Below are 23,219 nucleotides of genomic sequence, written 5' to 3'. Positions count from 1 at the left end.
TCCCGGACACCGCAGCCTCGACCTGCTGGGCTATGGCGATCCTTCCGCCTCAGCCTTCCAAGTAGCTGGAACTACAGGCGCACGCTACCATGCCCAGCTAATTTTTCTGTTTATTGTAGAGATGAGGTCTCGCCAAGTTGCCCAGGCGGGTCTCAAACCCACGGGCTCAGTCAATCCACTCACCTCAGCCTCCCAAAGTGCAGGATTACAGACTGAGCCACTGAGCCCGGCTTGTGTTTGGTCTTATTAACACTATCTCTTCATAGTATTTCCTTATCCTTTAAAATCTCTGCTTTATCTAAAGTGGTCTCTTTTTATTACTAGAATTTTCTAATTATATCTTCTTGATTAACTTTGCCTGAATTTCTTTTTTTTTCCCCAAAAGAACTAACTTCTGGCCTTGCTATCTCTCTTAAAGTTTATTTTTTGTTTTACTCATTTCTAGTATTGTTCTTTCCATCTTTATACACTCTTTAATTTTTCTGATATATTTTTATTATCTTTTAACGTAGAATATTAGCTCATTAATTTTTGTTGTTGTTGTCCTTTGTTATTTTCATTATTCTAGTTACTCCAAGAAGGAATTATACAATAAGATTAAAAATGCCTAGCCTGGGCAACACACAGAAACCTTGTCTCTACAAAAAAATTCCAAAAATATTAGCCGGGCATGGTGGCGTGTGCTTGTAATCTCAGCTACTCAAGAGGCTGTGATGGGAGGATCGCTTGATCCAAGAAGGTTGAGGCTGTAGCGAGCTAGGATCACACCACTGCACTTGGTGCAATGACATAGTAAGTTTGGGCGACATAGTAAGCCACCGTCTCAAATAAACAAACAGAAAAGCAACACATTTATTAGAGTGAATGCTTATGAAAGAAATAGGGATGAAGTTGGAAGAGGTGGAGAGTAATCAAACTGTGATGTAGGATAGACTTTGAGTGAGGAAGAGACAAGGAAAGAAGGAGGAGGGATTGAAGTCTCTGAAACTTCAACGTGGTCTAAGTTACTCAAGGCCATCTTGAGGCAAAGTCAGTAGCCAGAGGAATGCTGACTGTACTCCCTCTATCTGAGATATGAAAGGTCTAATGCCAAACACAATGATTTCCTAATAAATATCTACTGATGTCATAAAAGTTTTTAGCTTTGTTTATCCCTCAAGATTTCAATATTTTTATCTTTCAGTCTTAAATTCATCTTTTTTTTACCTATGAGTTACTTAGATGTCTATTTTGTAATAATCAAATAAATCAGTTTCCCAGAAGTATTTTTTATAATCAATGCAAAAATAGATGACTGTCTACAATCAAAAAATAGTATCCTTTGAAAATTATGTAGTTTAAAATGTGACCACAGCCTAAATCTCAGTCTTTCAATATAACCTCTAATGACCAAAACTGGGAAGAAATAAAATCACTGGTAGCTTCACACCTGCAGACATACTTAAGGGATTTAGTCTAATTAGAAGCTTTGACTTGTATGTAAGAGGAACAATAAATATCTGAGCACAGTACAGCATTCTCTAGAGACAATGTGCGAGCAAAGTCACTTGGAAATTGTGCAGAAGAGAAAACATGAACTAGTGTGGACCCCAGAAAAGAAGTCACAGCATCCTAGGTAGGGAAATACTGCAGACAAGTTTGAGACCTGGAATATCAGAGCACAAGCTACCCTAGGAAATGCAATATAGGGGCTTAGGAAGTATAAGGGATAATAGTTTTCAGTCTTAGGAACGGTCGCATTTTAGGAGGAAAGGGGGTACCTAAGAAGGGGGGTGTCATTGGATTTTCTCTGGAAAAAGACAATAGGAAAGCAAGAAGCTGAAGAAACAAGGGCCTTATCAATTAATCATAAAACAGGCCAGATGCAGTGGCTCACACCCATAATCCTGGCACATTGGGAGTCTGAAGTAGAAGGATTGCTTGAGCTCAGGAATTCAAGACCAGCATTGGCAACATAGCAAGATCTCATCTTTACAAAAATAAAAAACATTTAAAAAAATTAGCTAAGCTTGATGATGTGCACTTGTAGTCTCAGCTAGGGTGGCTGAAGCAGGAGGATGACCTGAGGCTGTGGTGAGCTGTGATCTGTGATCGTGTCACTGCACTACAGCCTGGCTACAGAGTGAGTGAGATCCTGACTCAATATATATATATATATATATCAGATTGTTTTACATCCTCCTACCCAAAATCTTTAATTATAAAAAGTCTCTTACCTTTATCTACAAAGGAGAACACTCTAAAACTACAAAAATAAGTATATAACTCACAATTATCGTTCTACCTTCTTCCGTAAAACCCACCTGTTATCACTTATTCTTGCTAGTTCAGAAAAATACTATCCAGATCTTATAAACTGAATTGTGTCTCCCAAAAATCTATGTTTTGATTCCTCAACCCCTGCTGTGACAGTATTCAGAGATAGGGCCTAAAAATTAAGTGAGGTCATACGGGTGGAACCTTATGACCTGATAGACCTGATGTTGTTATTAAAAGATGAAGAGATATCAGAGGTCTCTCTATCTCTCTCTAAGCAAGCCCAGAGGAAGAACCATGTGAGGACACAGTAAGAATGCAGCCATTAGCCCGGCTCGGTGGCTCAGCCTGTAATTCCGCGCTTTGGGAGGCTAAAGTGAGTGGACTGCCTGAGCCCGCAGGTTCGAGACCCGCCTGGGCAAATTGGTGAGACCTCATCTCTGCAATAAAATCAAAAAATGAGCCAGGCATGGTAGCGCGCACCTGTAGTTCCAGGTACTTGGAAGACTCAGGCAGAAGGATTGCCGGAGCCCAGCAGGTCGAGGCTGCGGTGGCCGGGAGCAGCCACTGCACTCCAGTCTGGGTGACAGAGGGAGATTACAATGCAAAAAAAAAAAAAAAAAGAATGCAGCCATCCACAAGTCAGGAAGTGAGACTTTATCAGAAATTGAATTTGCCAGGACCTTAATCATGAATTTCCAGACTCCAGAACCGTGGGAAGATAAATATCTATTGTTTAAGCTCCCAGTCTGTGGCATTTTGTTATGGCAGCCTGAGCAGACTAATACATTACTTTATCATGAACAAAGAAAAGAATGCAACATTCATACAGAGCCACTAGAAGTAGAAAACAACATGAGAATTAAAACTCTTCAACTTCTGGAAATACTTCTCCTATAAGCACCATGTGACAAAGAAAAACTATAACACCAGTCTCCAGCTTGAATTAAATTAAATAAGAGGAAAAAAGTAAGACCTTTTGATAGATACACATGAACTAACTACATGTCAAATTGATTAGAAAACCACATAATACTGTTTTTCTTTTCTTTTTTTTTCTCAAATGACTTAAACACAGAACTCTGATTTAATATCAACCAGGATAGACTCAGAAAAAAAAGGACTGTGCAGATATCCTAAACTTCACTTAAGAGGGCTACCATGCGTAGTAATACTGTTATAAGTTGGTAGCCATTTTATGTGCATTTTAAAGTAAAGCAAATAATTATGTATATTAACATTATTAGGAAACAAAGTTTAAAAGAGAAAAGAGATACAAATAAAGATTGTTAAGATAATGAGACAATCGCTTTTTAAAAATGCTTGGCAGTCTTCTAAAAAAATTAAGGTTATATCTACATTATGAATTAGCAAGTCTAGTCTTAGAAAAATAAATTTCCCTCCCATGATTAATAAAAACTTTCCCACAAAAAGTAATTACATGAAATTATATTAATGTCTATATTCATTATAGTCAATATCTGTAAAAACAAACAAATGTTCATAAAAAGAATACAAAAGCAAATTTCAGTATATTGATACATTGGCTTACTAGTCTATCATTACTGAAGAAAACAAAACAAATTATTAATACATGGCATGAGATACCATGTATGACTTCAAAAACAATATGGTGAACAAAACATGGCCAACACAATAGAGTATTTATGTTATGTTTCCACTTATATGAAGTTCTAGAACTGGCAATATTCATTTATGTTATACAAGAAGCAAGAAATTGACAGGGAAGGGATAGAAGAACTATTGAGGGTGGGGAAATGTCTTGTAAAAAGGGTGCATTATACAGATGCTTCATATTCTGTGATGCATGAACCATCATCACTCAATAGCTGTGCATTAAACAGTGTGTATATTATATCCTAGGTTTTAAAAAAAGGTAAGTAGTAACTACTTACTGATAAGAGAAAATGAGAACTTAGAAATATGAACGTTAATATAGTTTTCTATCTCTGTCTTCTAAAAATACATGGAAGCAATTGCACTGCCAGGAAAATGAAGATAGCTTGAACCCAATTATCTCCAGTAAGATAAACCAGGACTTTGAAAAAGCTTGATTTTGGACCTGGAACAAAGAAAGTACAGGATGAACCCAGAACATACTTGTGCCTGAAAACAATTAAGCACTCAATGATTAGTGGGAAAAATGTTATCAGAACAACTCCAGCTTTAGAACACTCCAATTGGCTACATTTGGGACAATTTGAATTTTTTAAAAATAGACAATATTTTAGTCCACACAGGTCTCTGTAGCAGAATACTAAAGACTGGGTAGCTTATAAACAAGAGAAATTTATTCTCATAGCTCTGGAGGCTGAGAAGTCTGAGATCAAGTCTCTGACAAATTCAATGTCTAGTGAGGACTGGGTTTCTGACTCATAGATGGAGCCTTTTCCATGTATCCTCACATGGTTGAAGCTCTCTTGAGGCTCTTTTGTAAGGCCATCAATCCCAATCATGTTGGCTTCCTCCTCATGACCTAATCACCTCTCAAAGTTTCCACCACTCTACACAATCATCCTAGAGGTTAGGATTTCAGTATATGAATTTGGGGAGAACACAAACATTGAGACCATACCAGATAAAGTTCATGTGTAACAACTGAAAACACTAATTCATGGGACTATAATATTACTTAAAAAGAGAACAAGATACAAAAAATAAAGAAAAGGTATTGGCTGAGAGCAGTAAAATGACAGCTGATATTTATAAATTGAGCACTGAATTAGAAATTTTGCATCTACAAATTAGGATAATCATAAACAGTTCATGTGAATATCATCAGTGTGTGTTAAAATTGCTAGGTAAAAGTTTGGAAAGTACACAATGTATCCAGGAATCAAAGGATAATATCACACATCATTTACTAATTTCAAAGTATTATAGAGTAAAAAGCTGCCAGTGCACACATTCTAATATAACCAGGTGATCATATTAGTATCAGTAATAGTGAAATTACCTGACACTGTGTTTCTCTTAATATGAAGCATTAAGAACTCAATTTATAATCTATACATTATTCTTGCTAAAAGAAAAAAAAATTATCCTGAGCATAATCTAGTCTGTCAATCAGTGGTTCTCAACCAGGGTGATTTTTCCTTAATAAGATATTTCGTAAAGTCTGGAGACTTTTTTTTTCTTTGGTTGTCACACTTAAAGAGGTGCTATAGGCATCTAATGAGTAGAGGCCATGAATACTGCCAAGCAGCCCACATACACAGGACAGCACCCCATTAAACATCAATAGTGCCAAGGTTGAGAATAGTATACCTACATCAGGGATTAATTTTAAAAGGTAAAAGAACAGCATTGAGTTGAACATTTATCATAGTTAACTATATACATTTAAAAGAAATGAAATATGCCTTAATAGTTGCCTATTTAGGGATTGATATGGGAGAGAGAGATGCAGAAAATAAAAAAATGAAAGATTAAATGAAGAAATTAATGAGTAAAAGGAAGAGAGGGACTTTGTAGATCAATGGATATTGTGTGCCATGAGCTAAAGCATATTGCCTAAGAAAATTCTCCCTCCCTCAAGCTCCATAAATAAAAAACTGACACATGTATCAAAATATAAATATTAATGCACGCATTGGGTGCCAAGACATAATTTTAAGATACAATTGTAGTCAAAAGATAAACTGATGCACATGATTGACTCTGGCAAAGAAATTGAAAGGGAGACAGGATTTTTTAAAAATCTATCTTTTGAAAGCATCAAAGTAAGAAAGTTGTACTAATAGTTGCCATAAAAACAGATCTTCTAGATGTGATTCTGTACACTGACTGGTAAGATGAGAACAAAAGCCCATTCCTGGTGGCAATGGGATAGAAACTAAGAATTTCACTTGTGGCGGATTAGAATGAGGTTGGAGGGGAAGCTTGGAGTTGAAGGGGAACTAGCTCCAGCACTTCCATAATATAGAATGATTATGCTGTGGATTTTGGACTTGGGTAGACTTCACTAAATAACTTGAAACCATAAAGAAAATGGCAGACAGGATCAGGTCAGCCAGCTTTCAAATCAGGGGATGCTATTAAAGGCAAAAACTTCTGTTGTCCCTGACAGTGTTTAGAGGAGCTCTTGTCTCTTGAATCCAGAGGGAAGTGAGTGTGCCCAGGTTTGGGAATTAATCTTAGGTTAGCTGCAAAGGCGATTGAACACAACCTTGTAGATCTTCTATGCTAAGTCAAGGTACTGTGAAGGAAGTAATGGTACCCTAAAACCTGGGATAAGTGTATTTGAGTAAATGCACCTAAACACTTTGAAGCAATATCCTTTCCCAGTGAGACTGCAGTCATGAGTTCCACTCTTAAAAATCATGTAGATACAATCTGTACAGTTCTTAGAAACACCAAATGAATGGTGGTGGTTAATGGTGGGCAATTGTAAATGTGATCAAGTAGCCACCCAAACTTAACCTCTTCTTCCCAATGTAATATCGTCAGTGGAACTCAGAAGGAGTTGTAGTATTGAGAGTAGTCTTCAGTCACCTCATTGGTCCATTATATTGAGGACAACTTGTTAATTAGACCTGATGAACAAGAAGTGGTAAGTGTTCTGTATGCCCTAATAAGTCATAGATGTGTCAGAGAGTAGGACATTCATTCTACAAAGATAAAGGAGGCTTCCATTCCAGTGAAATGTTAAAGAACTTATTGTCTGGAGCATACAGAACTATCACCTCTAAAGTAAAGGATAAGTTGCAGCACTAAGGAAAAGGCAGAGTGCTTGGGCAACTTTGTTTTGGAGGCTGAATGTATAACACTTGAAAATAATGTTTGATACATTTGTGAGATGCCTTGAAACCATGGCATTTTTTAGTGGGGCCCAGAGCAAGAGAGGGCTTTGGAAGCAGTTCCAAGCCATAGTCCAGGCTGCCCAGCCACTCAGACAACTTGACCAAGCAAATTCAATAGTACTAGACTATGGGGTAGACAAAAATGTGCTGTGGGGACTTTCTTAGCCCTGACAGAGGAGTCACAGGACAGATCCCTGGGATTCTTCAAAAAGGCTATGCCCTCTGAAGAAGTGATCAACTTTATTTTTTCATACTAGCTTCTTATCTGCCAAAAGAATGAGTGCTGGTCTATGGAACACTAAGTGACTATGTATCTGGTAATGCCCATTATAATCTGAGTATTACACATTCACCAGATCCTAAAATCAGACCGACTTAGCAGCAACTCTTCACATAATGGAAATATATATATTCAGTATCAATCCCAACAGGTCTAGTGTCTACCAGTAGTTTTCACAGATAGACTAACCCTCTAGTTACTTATTTCTATATATGGATAGCCCTCTCTCAGCTCTCACCTAATAGGCAGTATATTACAATGAGCTAATATAAGATAAGAACTCAGGTATGGTTTGTGAGTGGTTCATCTTGTTATGTCAGTATATGCTGGCAATGGATGCTCCTTGACTACATACCTAATTGATAGTGTCCCTGAAGGACAGTGATAAAGAAAAAAAAAGAAAAAACAACTTTCCAGTGCTTGGAGAAGTACACTGGCCATTAATGTTGAATGAAGAACCAAATGTCCTAAGATAGGGATAGATACCAATCACTGGAAAGTGGTGAATTATTTGACTGCTCCAGTGGCCTTAACAGAGCAAGACCAAAAGACAAGAGACAAAGAGGTCAGTGCAAGAGGCACAGGGATAGGCATATGGGAGTGGGCATACAGAGTATGGGTCTTGACGTCTACAATATAGTCATCAAAGAATTTCCACTACAGAAGAAACATTCAGCAGCCAGGATGTCACATTTAGGGACCATCAGCCATTTTTGGTCTTCCACCAGCCCAGTGCTTGAAGAAAGGGTCAAAGAGTTGCCATAGTTTCAGGCTTGGCGGTCATGCATGAGTCCAATGGCATGGACTTCCTCTCAGCAAAACTGACCTAGCTATTCTTCTGCTGAACACCTGATCTGTTGCCACTTGGTGACAAGTTGAATACATCAGACCTTTTTTTCCCCCCAGAAAAAAGCATTCAGTTTTCACTAGAATTGAAAGGTACTCTGAATGTAAACTTGTCTTCTCTTTTCTTTTCTCTGCCAGCACAAAGATCTAATGATTATAAAGTGTTTCATAAGCATGGGTACCCATGAAAAATCACCTAAAACATAAGACACATTTGACAACAAAGGAGGTAAAACAATGGGGGCACCTGTCCTCCAAATATGTTACATGTCAGCAGCTAGCCAGATTACATGAGAAGGGTTAGTTAAAGGAAATCTAAGTTTTACAACGTAGGGATATACTCTGAAGGTGGGACACTGTGTCCTCCAAGTCGCAGCATATACTAACTCATGAATGGGCTGTATCTCAGTACGTTGAGTATATATGTCCAGAAACCAATAGATAAAAGTTCAATTGTTTCATCTTACCATCATTCCCAGTGTCCTGCTTGCAGAATTTTACTTCTATTCTGACACAGCAAGATTAAATTCTGGATAAAACCTATTTTCTCACCGCACATCATAAATATATAATAATTTTGATGTACTTTGAGATTTTTATTCACATGGTAAGGTTAAAACTTTAGGATGCTGAACAAAAATATTGTTTTACTTTTGAAAGCAACATTAAAGGTGCACTTAAGTGCAGCTTTACATTTGTAGTTTAAGTTTTCTTTTCTAAGAGAGGAAAACTATTTCTCAAGTGTGAGTCAGTTAAAAGGATCGATTACTCAAATATGTCAGTGAGCCAAAATCCAACAAGAACATTTGTCCAAATTCAAAAACAAATGTCAATGTCTATGGATCGATTACATAAGAATCTTCAACTCACCTGACCTTTTTACTGAAAAGTTCTTAGACATTTATGGTAGAGAAAAGAATTTCCCAAATGATTTGATAAAGGTCAAAGTATACACTTGAGTGTCATTTGAAATTTAGTTTCCAATAATTATGTCTGATCAGAATTCAAAATCATTTGCAAGGAAAATTTTAAGTGGCTCTCCTCTAGAATCAGGCAAAAGTCCTCTGAGTTCCCTAATACACTTGTTTTTTCCTCAATTATCTACCACACTGCTCTACTTTCCCACCCCCTCACCTCCACAAAGTAAAATATATGGGAAAAGAAAAAACCTTCTTCTCTCTCTTGTCAGGAGTCATCACAGTGTCGGATACAGAAGGAAGTTAGCATGACAACTATTTCTACTAAACTTGGATAAATGCATATAGTATATACAAGGAAAAAACCTTCATGGAGGACTGGGAGTTTGACTCTGAGAAAAATAGAAAATATAAAACAAAGTATAGAAAATTTTAAGGACCCAAAAGCTAAAAAGACTGGGGGTTAAGATTGTGGAATAACCTTATAAAAGTTGCTGGTACCAAAATAATAACAAAAATAAAGGCTTGGACCGTAAATGTCAAGAAAATGACTAGCTTCTGTGTGCAGATTATTAAAGGAGCATAAAACCAGTCTGCCTGGGTCCATGTGATATGAGGGAATGTCAAACTAGATACAAACAATAAACACCATTATCAATAAGCAAAACAGTAAAAAAGTATATGGTCAAAAATTCCTTTGACTAATTAATATGCTTACTATGTAGTAACTGATAGCATTTAATATCACCCTTTTTAGATATATTATTAGCTACCTGAAATTCTTTCTCAAACAAGAATTTCAGTAAACTCTAGGAAAAACAATAAGTGCATTCACTTTATTTGAAGAACGAGCATTAAAAATATAGAATAATTCAATTAACTTAAAAATATAGCAAGACATTTTTTTAGCCTATAAAAGAATTTAGCTTTCCACTCAACAAAGTTCAACTGAAGATTTTCTTTAATTTTTAAATTAATTTTTAAAATAACACAAGATTCCTTTTGTGTTATTACCCAAGCGATTTATTTCTAAAATAAATAATTGACCTTTTGCTGAAAATTTAATGTTTATATATAATTTCAAAAATTATTGTACTTTTCAAGATGTGAAGATCTATCACCCCTAGATTTTGGCTGAACATAATATGTGGTATTATTTGTGTTCTTACATATCATTTTATTAATTGTAATATCTAGAATTTATCAAGAATACCCAATGATCGCATTATTTGAGAATACCCTAATAATGCATTATTTGCTTACATTATTTCATTTACTCCTCCTAAGAGATTATGAGATATGTACTATTATTTATAACTTTAGATAAAGAAACAGATGGTTGTCAATTCAATTGTTAATTGATCCAGTAGTTGTCAATTCAATTGTTAATTGATCCAGTAACCTGATTGAAATTAAGATCCTTTTAAAAAAGCAACCTTAAAACATATGAATATCTAACTTTACTAAATATATCATTTACTAACAATGCTATGAGCTGGAAGACACCAATAACGAAAATGACTATATGCAGTTATATCATTGCAACTTTGGCAAATAGATTATAACTTTAAAATCTATAAGGGACTTGAGTAATTTTTTTTAATACCAGCAAACCAAACGACAGACTTTTCTCTTTCTACATTTTTTTCTTTTTGTAATAACAGGGTAATCAGATGTTAAAAAAAAAAGTTATGTTGAAACTAGCATACTGATCCATGGCATATAAGTGAAAATAGCATGTTTTGAAATTAGTTTAGCATCACATTTCATGTGACATAAATATATCCATAGTTTTAGACACATTTCTTTTTTTTCTCAGATATTCATTCAGAAGACCAAATTAAAGAGTTATGTACACATTAAGCATATTTTTCAAAGTCATCTATAGTCATGAATGACAGGAAACAGGCTAGTTGTCTGAAAGGAGTATAGGTGATAGGATATGATGCCATTTAAAAATTATAGCTGATGAAATTACATGAAACAAAACTTGGAAAACATATAATCTGGTTTCCAATCCCAGTTTCACCACTTGCCAGCTCTGTGATATTTGGTAAATTACTAAAAATCTCTTGTGTCCGTTTCCTGATTAAGTAACTTAAAACTTGTATATGCAATTTTTATTTTTTTATTTTCTTCTAATAGTTTATTATTACAATTTCTGATTGAATTACTAATAATTTATTGGGTTTCCCTCGATTTCCAGTTGAAAATATTACAGGATTATTTGCTTTAGGACATAAACAATTTATTTTTTGTTTGTTTTGTTTTGTTTTGTTTTGTTGTTTTTTTTTTGAGTTGGAGTCTCACTCTGTCACCCAGACTGGAGTGCAGTGGCCGCTCCCGGCCACCGCAGCCTCGACCTGCTGGACTCCGGTGATCCTTCTGCCTCAGCCTTCCAAGTAGCTGGAACTACAGGCGCGCTACCATGCCCAGCTCATTTTGATTTATTGTAGAGATGAGGTCTCGCCAAGTTGCCCAGGTGGATCTCGAACCCGCGGGCTCAGGCAGGACATATATAATTTATTAAGTCACGTACAACCAGTTAATATAGTGTTTGCATTAAATTTGCAAATAGTATATTAAATTTGAGTAGATTATATTCCATTTGAATAGTATAGTCAATTTATTTACATTAAATTTGAATAGTATATTAAATTTGAATAGAGAAGCAAATAACCACAATACAAAGGACGAGAAAGAAAAGGAAGCAGTTTATTCGAATCTGTCTTCCAAGTACTCATTTTCTATTGCGTGATCAGAGTTCCAATTTTTGCTCAAGGTGCCAAGCTATTTTATCTATTTATTTTTAATTTCAAAGATGAGGGGTACAACTCAGGATTTGGTATATAAGTGGTTTTCGTACAGAGGAAGTTTGGACCTCCCTTTGGACCTCACTACGCCTGGATTAGCATCAAGCATCCTTATTTATGTGATGTGCTCCCCCCGCACCTTCTCCTGACCGTGTCCTGCTATTTTAAGTATTTATTTTCAACTTTCCTGTTCTGAGAACAAGATTTCTCAAAAGATCAGTTTAAATAGTTATTAGACTTTAATAACTGAACTCTGCTAAGTGTCACTAAACATTTCTGATTAACAACTTTCTTACCTATAAAATAAGTCTTGGATAACTTGAATTAGATGATTTTAAAGGATTTTTCTAACTCTATCTTTTTCTCTTGTATCTTATCTTTAGTACTTTAATCTCAAAATAAAGTAATAGATGACAATAGACAACATTAAAGTCAAAAATCATTATTTTAATAAGTCAAGAAATCATGATTTAAATAAAAGCAGTCTTTGGCTCCAGCCCTTACTAACATTGATTTCTGTTACCCAGAATCAACCACTTTTAACTTTCTTGTAATTTTTTTAGCATTTATACAGAAATGAAAATTGCAGTTCCCAATTTTGGATATTATCATTAAAATTCTACAATTTAAAGTTTATCTATTTTACTCTGTCTTCTTCTGATATCCCACACACATGCAAACACTCAAAGCTTTCTAATATAGAATACATATTTTATATTAACATTGTAAAAAAAAATTTACATGTGACCTATGTAGTAAACTATAATTACATTTATTTTATCATACACTTTTGTGTCTCCCAAATCATGTGCGTTAGATTTGCTTTTGCTTAATTTTTGGTGGGCTTACCATTAGTCTGGAGCATACTAATAGAAGTGCAAATTTCCGGGAAAAACTAACATACCTATAAGATAATCTATGAGTATCACTCCTTTTATTTTGAGACATCTTTCTACCTGGCATTAACTTTTATCATAATCCTAAAAACACTTTCTCTTATTTAGTTCTACTTCCTAATTTGTGTTTCTTAGATTACTATGTGAACTAGTAATAGGTTAGAAGTTGAAAATTTTTGGAGATTTTGTATGCCTTAAAATGGACTACTCTATTTTATATTATTATTGGTAATTGTATATGAAAAGAATTCTGAATTGTAATTTTTTTTAAAAACTTTGAAAATTTATTCTCATTGTTTTATAATTTCTGGAGTTGCATGTTGACAAGTCTGGTGATATTTCAGATTTGTGATCACTTAGATGTTTTCATTTATTTCTCATGAGTTGTTTTTAGTCAATTTGCTTTATACCAGTGCTCTGAAATTTAGTGAAATGAACTTTGTTCTGTCTTTTTAATATTAAAATGCAAAGTACTTGGATAGACATTTTCATCTAAAAACTTATGATCTTCATTAAGAAAAGTTTCTTAGTTTTCTCCTCCCACCCCCTCATTCTTTTCATTTTAGACTCCCAGGAGTTCTTATTTGCTTTGATTAATTACTAAATTAATGTTTAAGAAACTTTTAAAAATTGCCCCCTTGTGTTTATAGTCTACTTTCTGGGAGGTTAATTTAACTTCCAACTTAAATCATATATTTAAATTTTAATTTGTGCAATTTTATAAAAGCAAAATTTTTGTTTTCTCCTTGTTACATTTTATGCAGCATTTTGTTATTTTTTTCCTGGTGTAATTAATATTTTTCCTCTTCAGACATTAAATATATAATTTTTTTCTTCTACAAATAGTGTTGCTTGTTTAACAAATAAGTGAATTCCATATACAGTACAATCTTGTTATCTATAATCCCCATGTTGTAAATTAGATCTTTAAATGTATTCATCATTTGTATATGTATACTTTGAATCCTCTGACCTCTATATGTATACTTTGTATCCTTTGCATCTCATTTCATCCTCCCCACCTCCAGCCCCTGGTAACCACTGTTTTGTTTTCTATCGCTGTATATTTGAATTTTCAATTCCACATGTAAGTGAGAACATGCAATATTTTTCTTTCTGTGTCTCATTTATTTAGTTAGCATTATGTCCCCATGCTCATCTATGTTGTGGCAAATCATATTTTGTCAACCAGTGGACTCATGTGAAGGTGATGAAACTCTCAGTTTCTAATTATTTTCCTTTGGGAAGGACACTGTATTCAGAGAGGAATGTTCCACTCTTCTGTGAAATAAAGTTTCTTGGAGTTAAGTAACTAAAGCATATCAAGAGTTTCCCTGTTCGTTATGCAAATTTCATTAAGTCCCCTGTTTTCAGTAAAGCATTCTAAACTCTCCGTTGCATATGTTATTCTTTAGTTCAGAATTCTTCTTTATCAACCTTTCCAGAAAATAAACTTTGTCTTTGTCCACAATGGGTAATGTGTAATCACTGGCTGACTGACTACATGAGTCGAACAGAGAGATCTAGGATTGAACAACTTCTTACACATGCTTTTAACCAACTCTGCTATAGGCCATCCCTACATTAAAAGCTATCCCTTAGTACTTATACCAAATTCTCTTTGGATTTTGAAGAGAAAGTAGAGAATACTGTCTATATTCAATTTGCCAGATGTAAAGAGTTAATCCTTCTCTGACTTATCTTGAAATTGTGGAAATCCCTTTATTGTGTTTGTAAAGATGAATAAGAAGTTTTATATATTAAAGAGAGAAAAACAATCCAAAATAAAATATGAGCTTGAAATTAAAGTTGTATTGTGGGTTTATTTAAGAGCTAAATTGATTAAATGTGTCCTTAATTTATTCAACTTATATTAAATATTACCACAGGCCACGCTACATTTTAGAAATAAATCAATGGATAGAGTAGGAAATAATCAGTTCTCATAAACACAGGACTTGATGTGAAGAAAAAAACTCTGGAATATTTTACTGTCAGTTGTTGCTGACTTTGCCCTTTTCTCTGCCAGCATTTGGGTTTGGAGATAAAGTGAATGAGAAACATCATAGACTTGCTTAGGAGAGGGTACATATCACCAGCATCATGGCAAGAAAAGACATTGGATGCTCTGACACAGATCAGCTCTCATTTTCTTTCTCTGTGCTACACAGCAAGAATTTACAGTGTCTGAGTGATATTAATTGTCTGGTTTATTTATTTATATTTCCTAAAGAGCAACATACAAAGTTAGCTCTTGCAATGTGACTTTCTTATAGATATTGGTTTTTTAAATTATTAAAATGACAGGTTGGGCATAGTGGCTCACACCTATAATCCCAGCCACCTATAATCCCAGCCCTCTAGAAGGCTGAGATGAAACGATTACTTGAGCCCAGGAGTTTGAGACCAGCCTGGGCAACATAGCAAAACCTTGTCTCTAAAAAAAATTAAAAAATTAGCCAGCTGCGGTGGTGCATACCTATAATCCCAGTTACTTGCGAGGCTGAGGCAGAAGGATCACCTGAGCTCAGGAGATTGAGGCTGCCATTAACCATAATCATCATGATCATGCCACTGCAATGCACTCCAGCCTGGGTGACAGAGTGAGATCTCAACTCAAAAAGATAATAAAATAAGCTGGACTTGGTGGCTCAGCCTGTAATCCCGTGCCTTTGGGAGGCTGAGATGAGTGGATTGCCTGAGCCCGCGGGTTCGAGACCCGCCTGGGCAAGCAAGACCTCATCTCTACAATAAATCAAAAAAATTAGCCAGGCGTGGTAGCGTGCGCCTGTAGTTCCAGCTACTTGGAAGGCTGAGGCGGAAGGATCGCTGGAACCCAGCAGGTCAAGGCTGCGGTGGGCGACAGTGAGACTCCAACTCAAAATAAATAAATAAATAAATAAATAATAAAATATCAAAATAAAAATAATAGTTAAAATAATATTACTGTTTAAAAAAGAAGTGTTTCTATAAGCATGCGTTACTTTTTTAGTCACATTTTATTTAAAGGTGCATTATAACTCTTTTTTTTTAGTGCTTGAGAGGAGTAGAGCGGAAACGGAAGTTGGACCTTCTATGGTAGAAGGAAGTCATGGGTGGAGCCCAAATTGTGCAGATTTTCCTGCAGCTGCTAGGAGAAGGCCTAGTAAAGGGAGTGTGTTGGAGTCTGGATTGAGGGTAAATATTTGTTGAATATTTTTTTTAGATGTATATCTTTTTTGCTTTGCATTCTAGCATAGGAGAATTATGTTTTCAACAATATGCAAACAAATTAAGTTCAGAACAATAAGATAAACAGCTACTTAAAACGTTTAAGTAATTTTTGATGGTGTAAAGCAGCATCACATAGTGGCCAACGTTGTGATGTTTAATTCTAACTATGCCATTTGCTAGCTATGAAGACTTGGGCATGTTACTTAAATTTTTATGAACCTGATTTTTTTTCATCAATGAAAAGAAAAAATATATAATAATCCTTCCTGTACTAGTCAGGGTTCTCCATAAAAAACAGAACCAATAGAAGAATATATATATTCTTTGGGCAACTGGAGTCCCCATTTGCTGGCACTCCATCCTCTGGGGTGGTCTCCAGGACCCTTTGTTACTGGTGGCACGCCAAGCCCTGGGCAGAGAGGGTTTTCCTGCTTTATCACATCGAGCCCTCTGTGCTGGGTGTTGGGCTCTACCAATGTGTCCTAAGTAAACGTGTATATACATACATACACACACACACACACACACAGAGAGAGAGAGAGAGAGAGAGAGAGAGAGAGAGAGAAAGGGAGGGAGAGAACATATACACATTTTAAGAAAGGATCAGGCCAGGCTCGGTAGCTCAGCCTATAATCCTAGCACTTTGGGAAGCTGAGGCAAGTGGATTACCTGAGCCTGAGGGTTCAAGACCAAGACCAGCCCAGGCAACTTGGCAAGACCTCATCTCTACAATAAATCAAAAAATTAACTGGGCATGGTAGCGTGTGTCTGTAGTTTCGGCTACTTGGAAGGATTGCTGGAGCTTAGCAGGTCAATGCTGGTGTGGCTGTGAGCATGTCACTGTATTCCAGCCGGGGCGACAGAGTGAGACTCCAACTCAAAAAAAAAAAAAAAAAGGATCAAATGTGTTAAAATTTTAACACTCAGTATATACTGATAATAAAAGATGAATACAAGTCACATTTCAAGTATGCATTTACAAGAGGTGCTCAAAGTGGTTACCATCAGCTTCCAGACATTTCTGGTTTTAGTGAAGTACTGCAGGATTTGTTGCTGCTGCAAGGCCTCCCAGGCCTTCCCTGGTGCACATCACACACAGTACCATGTGTCTCACACTTATCTCAAATGCATGCAGTTGTTAGGCATGTTGGAGGTTCTGTTGCATACTCGATGCCCCCGTTGTTGCACTTTCACAATATTCTCAAATTTCAAATACCACTCCTGCCACTTTCTTTGACTGCCCTGCCTGTAGCATGGTGACACTAGCATTCATTTGATTAATGCCGTCTTTTGAGTGAATGTCATAATACATATTGCTACAGTAATTCAATTAAATTTTGAAAAGTAACACAGAGATGAATTCTCTGAAATGAGTATATGTATATATACGTGTGTGTGTGTGTGTGTGTGTGTGTGTGTGTAGAGAGAGAGAGAGAGAGATGCATATATCTCCATAGGAGAAACATATATAAATGAGAGAGAGAGAGAAATTCTAAGTAATTGACTCATGTAATTATAGTGACTGAGATGTCCCATCTTCAGAGAGCAAGCTAGAAACCCAGGAACATCTGATGTTTCAGTCCAAGTCCAAAGACTGGAACAGATCAATTTCCAGCTCAAGCAGTCAGGCATTAGTTGTTCCCTTTCTCAGTCTTTTTATTCTATTTAGGTCTTCAATTGATTGAATGGGATTCGCCCACATTAGGAAGAGTAATCTGTTTTACTCAGTTCACCCATTGAAGTGTTCATCTCATCCAGAAAGACCCTCACAGACACACCAAGAATAATGTTTGGTCAAATGTCTCAGCATCCCATGGCCCAGTTAAGTTGACACATAAAATTTATGACCACATTATCTTATCAAATTGATGTGCTGACTAAATGAAATTGAATGTGTTAGGTGCCTACAAGGTACATGGAGCCTATAAAGCATTCACAAAAATTGCTATAAATACCCAATTGTACTCAATCTGGAAAAAAATGTATCTTAATAGGCATTTATGCACCTTCCATTACTTTTCGGCATTTAAGACAAGGATGCACAAAAATTAAATTGCTTATTTTTCTCTTCCCTTTTTGGCCTATTTTTCCCTGCCCATTCCTGCTGAATTCAAGTAAAATCTTCCATTCATGGGTTAATAAAAAAATTGAAAAGCATAATTGTCTTAATTTCTCACTTGTCCGAGTTAGTTCTTTAAAAAAGCAATTACCGTGGTCATTTCTAGAAAGCCTAAAATCAGAAACTGAAATATGAAGTTAGAAAAATGTTTCTATATGCCAGGGCACTTGAATCATTGCTAACTACACAGAAAAAATGCCTTGGGCTATAAGACTTAATCCCGGAACAGCTGTTTTATACTTGAACAGATCAATATCAAAAATGAAAACCAATATGGTACATCACTGTTAAAAGTAATTGTCCCAGTAACCACCTGTGCCTACCAGGTTTAAAATTAAATCAAGCAAAATTTGACTAATGCATCAATTTAAGGAAGTTATTTAATTAAAAAAATTTTCCACTGCTTACATATTTAAAATACAGGGGAATTTCTAGTAATAGTTGAGACAAATAGCTTACTCCATTAAAGAAGTAATTAACTCAATTCAATAGAAGTTTAAAGGACAGTGAATTTCTTTTGATTAACGTCTAAAATTGAATTATTAGATGAAAACGGGGCTCATCTTTATGACTTAGTTGACCAGTCACTAGTTTTCTGATAGCCTCATTCCCTAAAGCATTGCATATGCCAGTCTGTATCTGTGACTGTCTTAGTCCATTCAGGCTGCAAAATACCATAAACTAGGTAGCTTAGAAACAATAGGAATTAATTTTTTGCTGTCCTGGAGCCTGGAAGTCCAAGATCAAGGTGCCAGCAGATTGGGTGCCTGTGAAAACCTGATTTCTGGTGCCTCCTCCCCATGTCCTTATCAGGTACAAGGGTAAACGAGCTCTCTGGTGTGTCTTTTACAAGGACATTAATCCCATTTGCCCTTATGACTGAATCACCTCCCAAGTATTTCACCTCCTACCACCATCACCTTGAGGGCCAGGATGTCAACATATGAATTTCATGCAGACACAAACATTCAGACCATAGCAGTGACCGATGTGTTTTGAACAAATCAAATGTAGTCAAATATAGAACACATCAAATCATATTGCAAATGAATATAGATAGGTCGGTACTCCTTCCATTTTTTTTTCTTTATCTTCCCAGAAAGTTAAAATAAAAGATTTCTCTCTCTCTCTCTCTCTCTCTCTCTCTCTCTCTCTCTCTCTCTCTCCTCTCTCTCTCTCTCTCTCCTCTCTCTCCCTCCCCCCAACACCCTTTTTGATATGTGCTTTATTTTTATATTTCGCTCTTTCATTCAATCAATGCGTATTTGTTGACCACAGTACTATTCTAAGCCAAGCACTACTGCCAAGCACTATTCTAAGCCAAGAAGTATTTCAGAATGAACTTAGGATTTCCACAGTTTAAATAGACAGGCCCCTTCTTAACATTTTTGCACCATATTCGTATTAACCCGAGACTTTAGCCTAAGAAGAGAAGTATAATTAATCATTTGGTTTAAGGCATATGTTGCAAAACGTCTCTGTTTATATGATAACATGTTTTCTAAGGGAAATTTTTTTAGAATAATAATGGAAAAATTCTAAATCAATGATCTTTAACATAAAACAGAATATCTTTACTAGGGTTTAGAATCCTTGTTAAACGCAACTATACTCTAACAGTTTTAACAAAGCAGTTTCAAATTTGAAGCATTGAGAGTAGCAATTGATATAATGACATGAGAGAGAAATTAACATATTAGTGTAAATGTGTTTACTTGTGACCACCCTGGAGATCAGGAAACAGGATTTGGGAAGAATTTTGCAGAATTTACCAGCCAAAAGGCCTGGAGAAGTACAAATGTATTTACGTATGTATCCTAAAGAGGACAAGACCTGCAGGACATCATATTAAAAGTCTTAAACAACATGCATGCATCAAAGAAACACTAAGTGCCTTATAGCTGGCACTAAAATGTGCAGAATTTCTGAAGGAGAGAGCTGGGTTGATGCTAAGACAAACTAACAATGATAGTTTAATTCCTACATACCCTTCTATTCCCATCCATATCACAATCTTCATTGAGCGGTTTTCCATTCAGTAGAAGACAGTAAGAAACTTACTTCTAAAAGAAATGAACCTCAGACCGTAATTAAATCATCCACCTAACTTAGCTAGAAAGCTTTTTCAAAGACCTGGTTACCGAGGTCTTTGAAAAGGTCTTTGGGATAACTAAGAAAAAGGGTTTTAAATATAATATTCCAAACCATATCATTCAAAATGTTTTTTGAAAGAAATACCTGTTAGTTATTCAAGGCACCTAAGGTTTCCTGGATTGATGACTACGGGCTTTCATCTATTATTCAATTTCCTATATATCAGATTTCTGTAAAAGTAGTATAAGTGACAGTTTTCATCTTGAGTAATTGGAGTATTTAGACTTGTATTTGTCTAAATGACCAGAAGACATATCTACCTATGACAGTTTGATTCTCAGCTTTCCCAGAGTGTTATCTTTCTCCAAATGGTTTATTCATATTAAATATCATTTTATAGATTCTGTCTCCTGAGTTTTGTCAATATGAACTCAGAATGTTTAAATCCATATGACTAACAGACTTCTAAATTAACCTGCTTGCAACCATCAATATCCTGTTTCAAAATCATATAACCATGTCTGATATATTCATAATATTCTCAGTAATCTAAATCTCTACACTAGAACTTTGTGAAGTCGATAAGAGAAATTGAGACACAAAGGATTCCAATCAATTCAGATTAACGCCTACTGTGAATATCTCAAAAATAAATTATGATGACTGTAGATTTCCAATTATACAATATTCTTCTAGTCAGAAATAATGCTATTTTACTATGTCAGTAAATAAAATCTCTGGTATTTCATCTAAAATGTCTGAGTATGTAAGTCTCCTTAGCCTCATGCACTTTTACTCTGTGTCTCCCATACAGTTGAAAACATGCACTTAATTGTATGATCTTTGATAATGACTGAATGCTTTAATGAAGGCAATTCTCTTAGGGCAAGTCCATTGCTGCACCCCACACCATTGGGTCATCTGATTCTAGCACAGTAAGTACTATACAATATTTGCAGAATTAAAAGTTGCATTTATCATCTAAGAACATATCTAAAAACTACTTTTTCATGTTTAGCATAGTACAAAAATATTTTTGTTCGTCTTCATTTTCTTTGATCTTACTCTAAAAACTCTGATGACAAACTGCTCTCAGTTAGACTCCCATTTGCTCTTCTGGAGATAAAAATATTCCTCAAATCAACAGGATTCCTGATATCTACACTCGTGTCAGAAGAAAAAAAGTGATTGTGTATTTCCCTGTCAATATTCCCACCTGACTATGCTTTTCTATAACATTTGTGTTCTGTTTATTCTGTAGTCTCTCACTGTCTTACCTGCTACTTTTCTCATATAATTCTTATCTTTCAACCTGGATTTGCCTCTTGCCTGCTAACTGTGGTTCACCTCACCCATCTCCTTCTCTACGCCCTCTCTTTGTACTCTTATAGATCACTCTGCTTCACCCATTGAAGTATATAACACATTGTATCATATTTAACTGTCTGGGTTTGTCAAATCTTCATGGCGTAGCCCCAGTTAGAAGCACATGGGAGATGGTTGATAAATGTGTTGAATATATGTGTTGAGTTATATAATGAGTGAGCATATGAATGACTTATTTTGTTGTTGTTGTTGTAGTTTTACTTCACTATTCCTGCATTTTGCCTATGCAGGCAGAATCCAATTGGTACTCACACAAATAATACAGGAATAATGTATGAATAATGCACTATTTCTGGTTGTGAAAAAAATTTTGCAACAAAATGTTTATGTTGTATCTTGCAAAGGAAAATAAAGAGGACTGCTTATCTAATCACTAGTTAAACATCACATTTTACCCTTCTGGGCCTTTTATTTCCAATATAGAGCTGGCATTTTTAAAATGACTAAATATAGATATTCTGAAAGTGGGGGGGGGGAAGTACCTCAGCCCCTTCAATTTATGTCATATTAGAATAAGGAAAAAAAATATCGTCCTATACCATATGAAGAGATTTTTGATCCTAATAGAGCATTAGAGACAATGTGTTTTACTGAGAAAAAACTAAGCCCATTGTGGATAATTCATTAACATCAGAAAAAGAACCTGTGAAATGAGGAAGGAGACTATCTTCAGATTCTTTCCAGCACAGGACTTTCACAGACTCTGCCCATGTAATCCTCAAAGTGTCATCTAAGGGTCAATGTGTGAGGAGGTATGTGCAACAATCTAGGTAAATTAGATCAGGACAAATGTTTTGCTTCCTTTAGAAGACTTTGCAGTCTAATTTTGGAGTCAGATTATTCACATTGAAGGATACATTTCCCCATCATACACTTATTGAAAACCCACTTGACACCAAAACTGTTACAGGCGTGTTTGCTATAAAATAGTACCCTGTAAGAGTTTACATTTGAGTAGAGAGAAAGGCATGGATGTGAAAATATTCTAACATCTTTTATGGGATGTAACAGAATTATGTACAGTGTTACTAACATCTAAAAATCTAGATAGTTCTATACAGGATACCCTAAATAAAAATTAAACCACAGGGGAGCAAACATGTATTCATAAAATACCTAGTACCCATTGTACACAATTTTAGGACTTTACATATATGAATTAATTAATCCTATGGCTAAGCAGTTAATGAACCACTGTTTTGAAGATAAGCAAACAGACTCAGAAAATATATAATTGCTGGGGAGTCAGGAAACAGTGCCAGAAAAATTAGACCCAGGTCTCTTGGATCCCACAGTGGTAAGAAAATGGGGTATACATATTTTCAGAAGAGTATGTGGAAAAGGTGAAACTTTCTATACATTTTGAAAGAGAATGAGAGTGTTCTAATTGAGTTTTTATTCTGGGATAGTTAAAGATTCATAGGCCATTGTAAGAAAGAACAATTTTCATATGCCTGTTATCTTTTCCCCCCAATGGTAACATCTAGACATCAACAATGATACAGTGAAAATCCAGAATGCAGCCGGGCTCGGTGGCTCAGCCTGTAATCCCGCGCCTTTGGGAGGCTGAGGTGAG

General features: G+C 35.6%; 1 protein-coding gene across 1 annotated transcript in view; it reads right to left on the bottom strand.

Annotated features, from left to right (window-relative positions):
* CCDC102B (coiled-coil domain containing 102B) overlaps positions 1 to 23,219 on the bottom strand; it is a 199,711-nt gene that overhangs the window by 128,930 nt on the left and 47,562 nt on the right. The window lies entirely within an intron of this gene.

Source organism: Carlito syrichta, unplaced genomic scaffold (assembly GCF_000164805.1).
Source record: "Carlito syrichta isolate Samal-C Ts95f unplaced genomic scaffold, Tarsius_syrichta-2.0.1 Scaffold305237, whole genome shotgun sequence".
NCBI lineage: Eukaryota > Metazoa > Chordata > Mammalia > Primates > Tarsiidae > Carlito > Carlito syrichta.
The sequence above is the reverse complement of the archived record's forward strand: the minus strand, read 5'-3'. Positions and strand labels throughout refer to the sequence as shown.